The sequence below is a fragment of the Cervus canadensis genome, chromosome 13 (genome assembly GCF_019320065.1).
Source record: "Cervus canadensis isolate Bull #8, Minnesota chromosome 13, ASM1932006v1, whole genome shotgun sequence".
Taxonomy (NCBI): Eukaryota; Metazoa; Chordata; class Mammalia; order Artiodactyla; family Cervidae; genus Cervus; species Cervus canadensis.
In genome coordinates this window covers 74273450-74281897 of record NC_057398.1, presented here as the reverse complement: position 1 = coordinate 74281897, position 8448 = coordinate 74273450, and the positions used below count along the sequence as shown (strand labels likewise).

The following is an 8448-nucleotide window of genomic DNA, read 5'->3' as shown; positions in this document are numbered from 1 at the left end:
CCTTGAGAGATGTGCCAATGGGAAATGGTTGTATGGCAGAACGTGAGTTAGGAACGCTGGCGAGATTCTTGCCCCCTGGCAGAGACAGCCTGAGAGACACTGAGAGGAGAGCTGGGTCAGGAGGCCGCCCCCCTCTGTGGGGAGAGAGAGAGCCTGAGGAGGGCAGGGGAGCCAGGGGAGCCAGGCCCTTCTATCCCAGGGTCAGACAGGCTCTCCCCGCCCACTGGTCTCTCAAGCTGCTCTTTCCTGTAGCTTGTCTGCAGGAGAGTGAAAGCAAATGGAGCTTGAAAAACTTCAGCAAAAATAATTACCGGTTAACACAAATCAGTGGGAACTGGGTAAATAGCCACAGGCAGCAGCCGAGTCAGGGTTCTTGAGCTTAACACCGGGTCCTCCCATGGCAGCTCCAGTGTGAGTTCCACGACATGAGACCAGAAAGAGCACTGGACGTCTGAGGGTCTGGCTGTGAGTCCCAAGCCCATCCTGACCGGCTGTCTGAACCTGGACAACCCCTCCATCCCTCCTCACCTAGACCGAGGACCGAGTTACGTGTACTAGGCAGCCTCTGTCACAGCTTGTCGGGGGACACGCATCTGAAAGGATGCGTGGATGCAGAAGTGCCTCAGATGCCCTCTGGAATCCGTCCACTTGTCTTTACTGTGTGACAGGGGCTCCTTGAACCGACTCCCACCGTCTCTCCTCTGACTTGCTGCCATTGCCCTACCAACTGGCCTATAATCCGTTCTAGCTCCGTATCTGATCTCTTCAGTAGGCTTGCAGCCAGCTTGATTCTTTACAATCCAAAGTCTGACCACATGGCTGGGGCTGCCTAGTCCCCGAGGACTGAAGGGAAAGCGGGGCTGAGGGTCTTGGGGCTAAGGGTAGTTTCTTTTTTTTTTTTTTTACGTCAGACAGGTAATGTGCCAATGTCGTAACAAGGTTTGTGAGGAGGCACATGTCACGCAACAGCGTGAACACCCAATCATCATGCTCATGAATTACAAAAGGATCTAAGGGTAGTTTCAATGAAGAGAGAGGGAGAGCACTGGAGAGGAGGGTGGAAGCAAAGAGGTGCTAGTCAACAGCATCGATTGTGTGTTCTGCCCTGGGTGTGTTGCAGGGATGTCAGCGGTCTGTTAGAGTCCAGCCCTTGTGTTAAGTTTGCAACTGTGAAACAAATGGAGTGCAAGTCAATGCAAAGTTGTGTGCTTCTGATCGTAAAATATTTCAGTCTGCAGCAGAAACCCTGGGAAGCTCACGGTGAAGGCTAGATTTAAGAGGAGACCTTGACGAGCAAGCTGGATTACAATGAGAAGGAAGATGGGCTTCTGGCCAGGGTACCAGACTGCTATTCTCGGGCAGCAGGGGACTGTGGTGTGGGGACCACGTCGTGGGGGGAAGGGATCCAGCACGGGAAAGCTGGCCTGGACTCTGTGGGGTGGCTGGCTGGGTAGTGGAGTCAGGTGAAGCGGGACTTCAAAGTCTAGCTGGAGGCAATGAGATCTAATTTAGACTAAATGTGGATAATCTGATGAATTATTGACTTGCTCAACAGATAATTTCATAGCTCAGAAGTAGAGGAAGCAAGAGAGAAATTCACTGCTCTGGATTGAACCCTGAGCAGCCCCAGGGAACACTTGTTGGCCATTAAGTGACTGAGAGGCTGGGGAATGTGTCAGCCTGGAGTGGTCACAGCAGCGAGGGCATCCTGGCACAGTGGGCATGAGTGCTAAGTTTGAGGAAAAGGCATCTGAACGTCCCTGCTTGGGAAGGCAGAGGGCTCATTGCCCTGGCCAGAAGCTCAGGAACAGTGGTGGCAGGGGTGGGGTGAGGAAGGGTGGCTGAGTTCACAGCAGATATCAGCTCTGAAGATGGAAATCTGAAATTCTGTCACAAATAATTCTGAAAAGAGAAGGCGTCTTCCCCACCATCACTCACTCATCCACACACAAACACACACACTCGTGTGCTCTGCTCCCATATCTGTCATCAGGCATTCAGGCACTTAATTCTCCCAGATACCCTGCTGAGAGCGCCAGAAGCCTTGCACAGTGGAAATGGGACGGTGTCTAGAGGCTCGTTACCGAGTCCCTGCGGGAGTCCATGAGGACAGGGGTCCCCCTCCCTCGGCTTCTCGAGGAGGCCCTGTGCCTCTGCCTCAACCTTGACCCACCCCGGCAGATGGACACACCCCGGCCCCCAGCCCTCCTCAGCTCTGCCCCGGGGCTCTGCCCACACCCACTCCCTGCCGGCCCCTCCAGTTTCCTGATCTGGGAAAGGTCCTGGCCCTGTGCTCTTCGGAGGTGAGGGGGCCTGGAAGGGGAGCCCAGGGACTCCCAAGCCAAACACACCACCTTCCCCCAAGTTGGCCCAGAACAATTCACAGAGGGGTAGGGGGCGGCATTCCACACCCCCTCTCCCAACACAAAGGGGCTTCTTGCCACCCCAGGGCAGCGCCTGGGGCAGGGCAGGCAGGTCAAATGAACAGTGGGTGTTTGAAGCACTTATGGGCACTTGCTCTGTGCATTTCTCCAGGCACTTGGGTTGGATGAGTGAGCGGAAGCGAGAATCCCCACACCGGTCAGGCTTCCATGCTTGGGAGGGGAGAAAACCTACGTTAGAAGGTGCTAAGTGTTATGGGAACACAGAGCCCAGTTTAAGGGGCTGGGGAGAAGAGAGGTACTGACATTTCAAACTGGGTAGTCAAGCCAGGGCTCACTGGGAAGCTGACACTGAAGCAAAGACTTGAAGAGGTAAAGGAGAATCACAGGCCGTGGAAACAGGTGGAGCAAAGGCCCGGAGGTGGGAGGGCCCGGCCTGCTGCAGAAGGTGGAGAGGTGCAGGGGGAAGATGTGGACTTCTACTTGGATGGACCACTGAATTCAGGCCCCAGATCAAATATTACCTTCCTCCTGGCCCTCCTTGACCTCTACGCAGAGCAGCACCTGGGCCCGGCACTCTCCCTTTGCCCTGCTTTGTGGTCTTTAGCACACCCACCTTCACGACACCTCACGCGTTTCTCTGCGCTGTCAGCCTCCCTGAGAGCAGATGTGAGCTTCATGAAGGCAGAAACTACCTGTGTGTTCCGCTCTGTCCCCAGGGTTTGATTCCCAGTAGGGGCTTCATCAGCATGTGCCAAATGTCAGAACTGCTCCTGAGTGTGATGAAGGCAGGACGCCTTCCAGCCAACAGGCTGCCCATGAGCCTCGTGAAAGCCGTTCTCCATTCCCTGGACTGCAGGGAACTTTCTGACCCGTGTTGACTCGTCATCCCGAGGGGAAGTCCACAGCAGTGTGCCACCGGGCTCTTCCACTGGCCTTGGTCGGGTGAGGACAGGTAAGAGCAGCGCAGGCAGAGTCCTCTGTGAATGTTGTCTTGAGACCTCCCTTGTGGGCAGGCAAATATTTTGCTTTCATTTATTCACCAAATACCTGTTGGGCAGCTACTCTACACCAAACACAGAGCTTACTGACTGGCTGGGGGGAGAAGAAGGGAGGAGCAAGTGGAATGATGCCACCCTGGCCCTTAGCAGGACCCCCAGGGCAACCTTCATTGTGCAGGTGGGTGGAGTATGCCAGGTGCATGCAGGCCCTGGGAATGCAGAGATGAGCAGCACAGTGTCTACATTAACCAAGCTGCTGGCAGTCTAGCAGATGTGAAGCATGCCAGCAGCTCTCTCATAGCAATCAACACAGTGCCTGCGCATGCGGGGAACAAACGGAAAGTGAGTGTGGGTCACCTACTGGTCTGGTTTGAAAGGCCCCCCACCCAATCCTTTTCCTGCTGAGCCCGGAGAAAGGAATCTACTTGTACGGGTTAGGTACTGTGCTCCGCTGTGGGACTGGACATAATTAGTAATCCTGAGAGTAACTAACACATGATGCGAGTCACGCGACCACCTTCCGACATTGAGGACACCAGGTGCCCAGCGAGGGGGTCGATGGAGAGAAAGGAGGGGTAAGGGGCCCTTCTCTTCCAGCTCTCTGTCCCCTTGCCACTTTCAATGGTCTCTAGTTTAATGTGCCACGTCTTTCAGGCTGTCTGCGTTTTTTTTGTTTCCCCCTAATCCCAGAGGGAAAGATTTGATACACTTACTACAGTAAGATTACTGTAAGATTACTAAATAAAGATTACTACACTTACTTTAATAGGCTTATGATCTGGGGTCTCCTCACAGCTATGCTTTCTTCTCTCCCTTGTTGCAATCACTGGGGCAATTAAAAGTTGCATCTCCAGATAGCCAGATAAGGCTTCCTGCACCCCTTCCACACCTCCTGTTTCTGAGGCCAGTCCTTACTGTCCATGTCTTGGCTGTGGACAGGGGCTGATTAACGTGGGGTTTCTTATCGAGCTGGACAAAGGCTCCTCTAACTATTCTTTGTGGACAAACTAGAGGAATAAGCTGGATGATAGTATATTAGATAGAGATCTTTTTGGTTTAATAGCCAAAAAGTGTTGATTATTATTATCATAGAAATAAACAACAGGGCTTTTTCACTGTTTTTGACTTCTTCAAAATTTTAATCAGTGGCTTGGGTAAAGATTAAATAGCACAAAGTTTAGAGGAAAAGATAATACAAAAGTCAGCAAACTCAGATACATAAAGACCAGATGAGGAGAGACAAACCAAATTGTCTGCTGGATGACTCTGGAGACTCACCCTTGGGCAGCCTAGTAGAAACGCAGGCTCCTCAGTAGGGCTTCAAGAACTCAGGTTGGAACCAATGCTGACCTTCTCACACAAGTCGTTGGGGATAGGCTATTCCTCACGCCAACAAGGTTGTAGCCCAGGTTGCGACGCTCCGGCTCTAACCCCTCCCACCTTCATCATTACTGTGCAAGTCAAGGGGGCACCAGGTTCCCCCTCTTGGATCACACACGTGCATGCACGCATGCGTGCATGTACACACACACACATGGCCCTCCAAGACATGGTCAGCCTAGCATGCCTCTCTTTGGGATGGCCAGGGTCTCAAGGGACTGTGTCCATTCAGCCAGCCATATGCCTGAGAAACTCTCCTTTGAGTCTATATCGTATGTCATTTATACAGTGTTTATCCTTGCCTCCTACCCCACAAATGAGTTGAAACAAGATTTTTTTTTAAAAGATAAAATGTTATATACTTAAATATGCTCCCTGTAGTCTAAAAAATCAATTACATAAATCCATGAATGTGGTGGAAAGTTGGCATCATACCTTGAGAGAAATCAATGAGTTTAGTGGACTCAGAATGGATAAGTGAAGTGACCATGTGGTCTGTGGCTTGATCCAGATTGCAGCAGGGGCCCTTGTGCCCACCTTGCCAGCCCAGTCCCGGACGACTGTGACCTGTGCTGCCCACGCTCGTCCCGGGGACAGGCCGGGCTCAGCGCTGCTGCTGTGCTGGCGGAGCACTTACAGGGCTGGTGGGGCAGCCAGGAGGGTTAGACGGGCGCGGGCTGACTGCTGAGGCCGACACGTTTAGCGTAAAGCTGGCCGAAGCTCACAGCCAGGATTCTAAAGCAGAAGGGAAAGGCCAGAGAGATGGAGAACGGCCCTGGCTGACCGTGGGAGGGCTGGAGAAGCGCAAGCATGCTGCACAAAAGTAAAAAGGAGAGCGGGGTAGGGGCTGCCAGTCCCTGCGCGGGAAGCTGATGTGGGCTGGTTCAGAAAAGGAGGAGCAGGGTGGAATGCTGCAGCCCAGCAGCTCCTCTGGAAAAGGTGGTTGCTTTGAGGAAACTCCAGTACCACTATCTTCCTTATTTTAAAAACCACTTATTCTTTTTTTTTTTTTTAAGTCAAAGTAATGTATTGGTACAGTTTGCTTTTTTTAAAATAGTACCACTAATCCTACAATGAAAAAATTGCAACCCTTTCCCTCTACTGTTTTGCATTCCTGCTCCCTAGGAAAAACTGCTTTCAATTCTCTCTGCTTCTTCTGCTTCCCATCAGCCCCTTACTTCTAAGTAGCAGGATTATACTACTGTGACTTGGGATTTCAGTTTTTGTTTTGGCTCCTATATCAACCTCTCCTGCACTCTGGCCACTCACACCATCACGTCCTCCCGTCCTCCCACTAGAGTGCTGTCTCCTTGTGGGTGAGAGCAGTGTTCAGTGTTGCTGATGTCATGGCTCAGTTCAGTTCAGTCTCTCAGTCTTGTCCGACTCTTTGTGACCCCATGAATTGCAGCACGCCAGGCCTCCCTGTCCATCCTCAACTCCTGGAGTTTACTCAAACTCATGTCCGTCGAGCCGGTGATGCCATCCAACCATCTCATCCTCTGTCATCCCCTTCTCCTCCCACCTTCAATCTTTCCCAGCACAAAGGTCTTTTCCAGTGAGTCAGTTCTTCGCATCAGGTGGCCAAATTATTGGCGCTTCAGCTTCAGCATCAGTCCTTCCAATAAATATTCAGGATTGATTTCCTTTAGGATGAACTGGTTGGATTTTGCAGTCCAAGGGACTCTCAAGAGCCTTCTCCAACACCACAGTTCAAAAGCATCAGTTCTTTGGTGCTCAGCTTTCTTTATGGTCCAACTCTCACATCCATACATGTTATGGTTATGGAAATGTAATTCACTGCTTATCTGGGCAATATAATAAAACCATTTTACTTTTTGGACAACCTTATATTTTGCTGGCATTAATAATCACTGTTTGCTTGCTTACTCAGTTTTCCATGTACTTATCACATATTCTTTTCAAATTATCTGACTGAACAATAAAAATTATTTTAATATGTACAAACTTATTAATAGTCTCTTTCTTTTCTTTTTTTCCCCTCAAAGATTTCTCTCCTATACCCTTTTTCTTTCTGTTATATCTAACTTGTAGTTGTCTAAGGTTGCTGCACAACTGTCATGATGAGCATCCCTTCATCATTAATGTGAGAATTTTTTTGCCTCTTGTGTTAAATTTCTTGCTTTCTGAATTCCATATTTTCCTCTTTCTTAGTTTGTTTACTCTCTTTGGCAGAATACATCTGCAAGTAGCTTCTTGTGAAAGATAAGTGGGAGGTTAATTTTTGAAGACTTGCATATCTGAAAATGTCTTTATGTATTTTTTACAGCTTTATTGAGATATATTTCACATACTACAAAACTCACCCACTTAAAGTATACAGTTCAATGATTTTTAGTATATTCACAGTTGTACAAACCTCACAACTTGATGTTACACTATTTTTAACACCTCCCAAAAGAAACTTTATCTACATTAACAATCATTCACTGTTTCTGCTTACCACACTTCCCTAAACTCCCTGCCTCAACTCCCGGTAGCCACTAATTTACCTTTTCTTTATGAATTTGCCAGTTCTTGATATTTCACCATATAATATGTGGTCTTTTGTGTCTAACTTCTTTCTTTAACATAATTTTTCAAGATGCACCCATATTATGGCATGTATCCGTACCTCATTCTTTTTCATTGCTACATAATAATTCTGGGATGTGACTACACCATGTTTTGTTTGTTCATTCATCAGTTGCTTGTAGGTTGCTACAAACATGTAGCAACTTTTAGCTATTTTGAATAATGCTAATGTGAACATTAATGTATAATTTTTTTGTGTGTGTGGACATATTTCATTTCTGGGTATATACCTAGGAGTGAAATGCTAGGTTATGTGATAACTCTATATTTAGCATTTTGAGCAACAGTCAAACAGTTTTCCAAAGTCACTGAACCATTTTACACTCCCACCAGCAATGTATGAATGTTCCAATTTCTCCATATCCTCACCAGTACTTGTTAAATTATCTTTTTTATTTTAGCCATCCAAGTGAATTTGAAGTGGTATCTCATTATGATTGGCTTTACATTTTTCTAATAATGATGCTGAGTTTCTTTGCATGTATTTTATTTACTACTGGTTTATCTTCTTTGGAGAAATGTCTGTTCAAATCCTTTGCGAATTTTTTTAATGTATTATTTGTGTTTTTATTGAGGTAAGAGTTCTTTATATATCCTGTATATATGTGATTTGCAAATATGTGTTGTTCTGTGGGTTATCGTTTCACTTTCTTGCTAATGTCCTTTGATACACAAAGGTTTTTAAATTTGATAAAATCTAATTTGTCTATTTTTCCTTTTGTCACTTGTTTTAGTGTTGTCTCTAAGAAACCATTGAATAATCAGAGATCACAAAAATTTACTCCCATGTTTTCTTCTAGGAGATTTATAGTTTTAGCTCTTACATTTGGGCTTGTGATTCATTTTGAGTTAATTTTTGCATATGTTAAGAAGTAGGGGGTCCAACTTTGTTCTTTTGCCTATGGATATCTAGTTTTCTCTGATCACTTGTTGAAAAAACCTTTTCTTTTCCTTGTTGAATTGTCTTGGCACCCTTGTTGAAAATAAGTTGACTATATATGTGAGGGTTTGTTACTGGACTCTCAATTTTTTTCTATTGATCTCTGTGTCAATTCTTATGCTAGTACTACATTGTCTTAGTTACTTTAGCTTTG

The 8448-nt window shown here is 47.3% G+C and overlaps 1 non-coding gene across 1 annotated transcript; it reads right to left on the bottom strand.

Annotated features, from left to right (window-relative positions):
* Positions 1–905: 905 nt before the first annotated feature.
* LOC122452661 lies at positions 906–1010 on the bottom strand. Its single transcript, XR_006272818.1, has one exon. It is a non-coding gene; the product is annotated as a small nucleolar RNA U13 (small nucleolar RNA).
* Positions 1011–8448: the final 7438 nt, after the last annotated feature.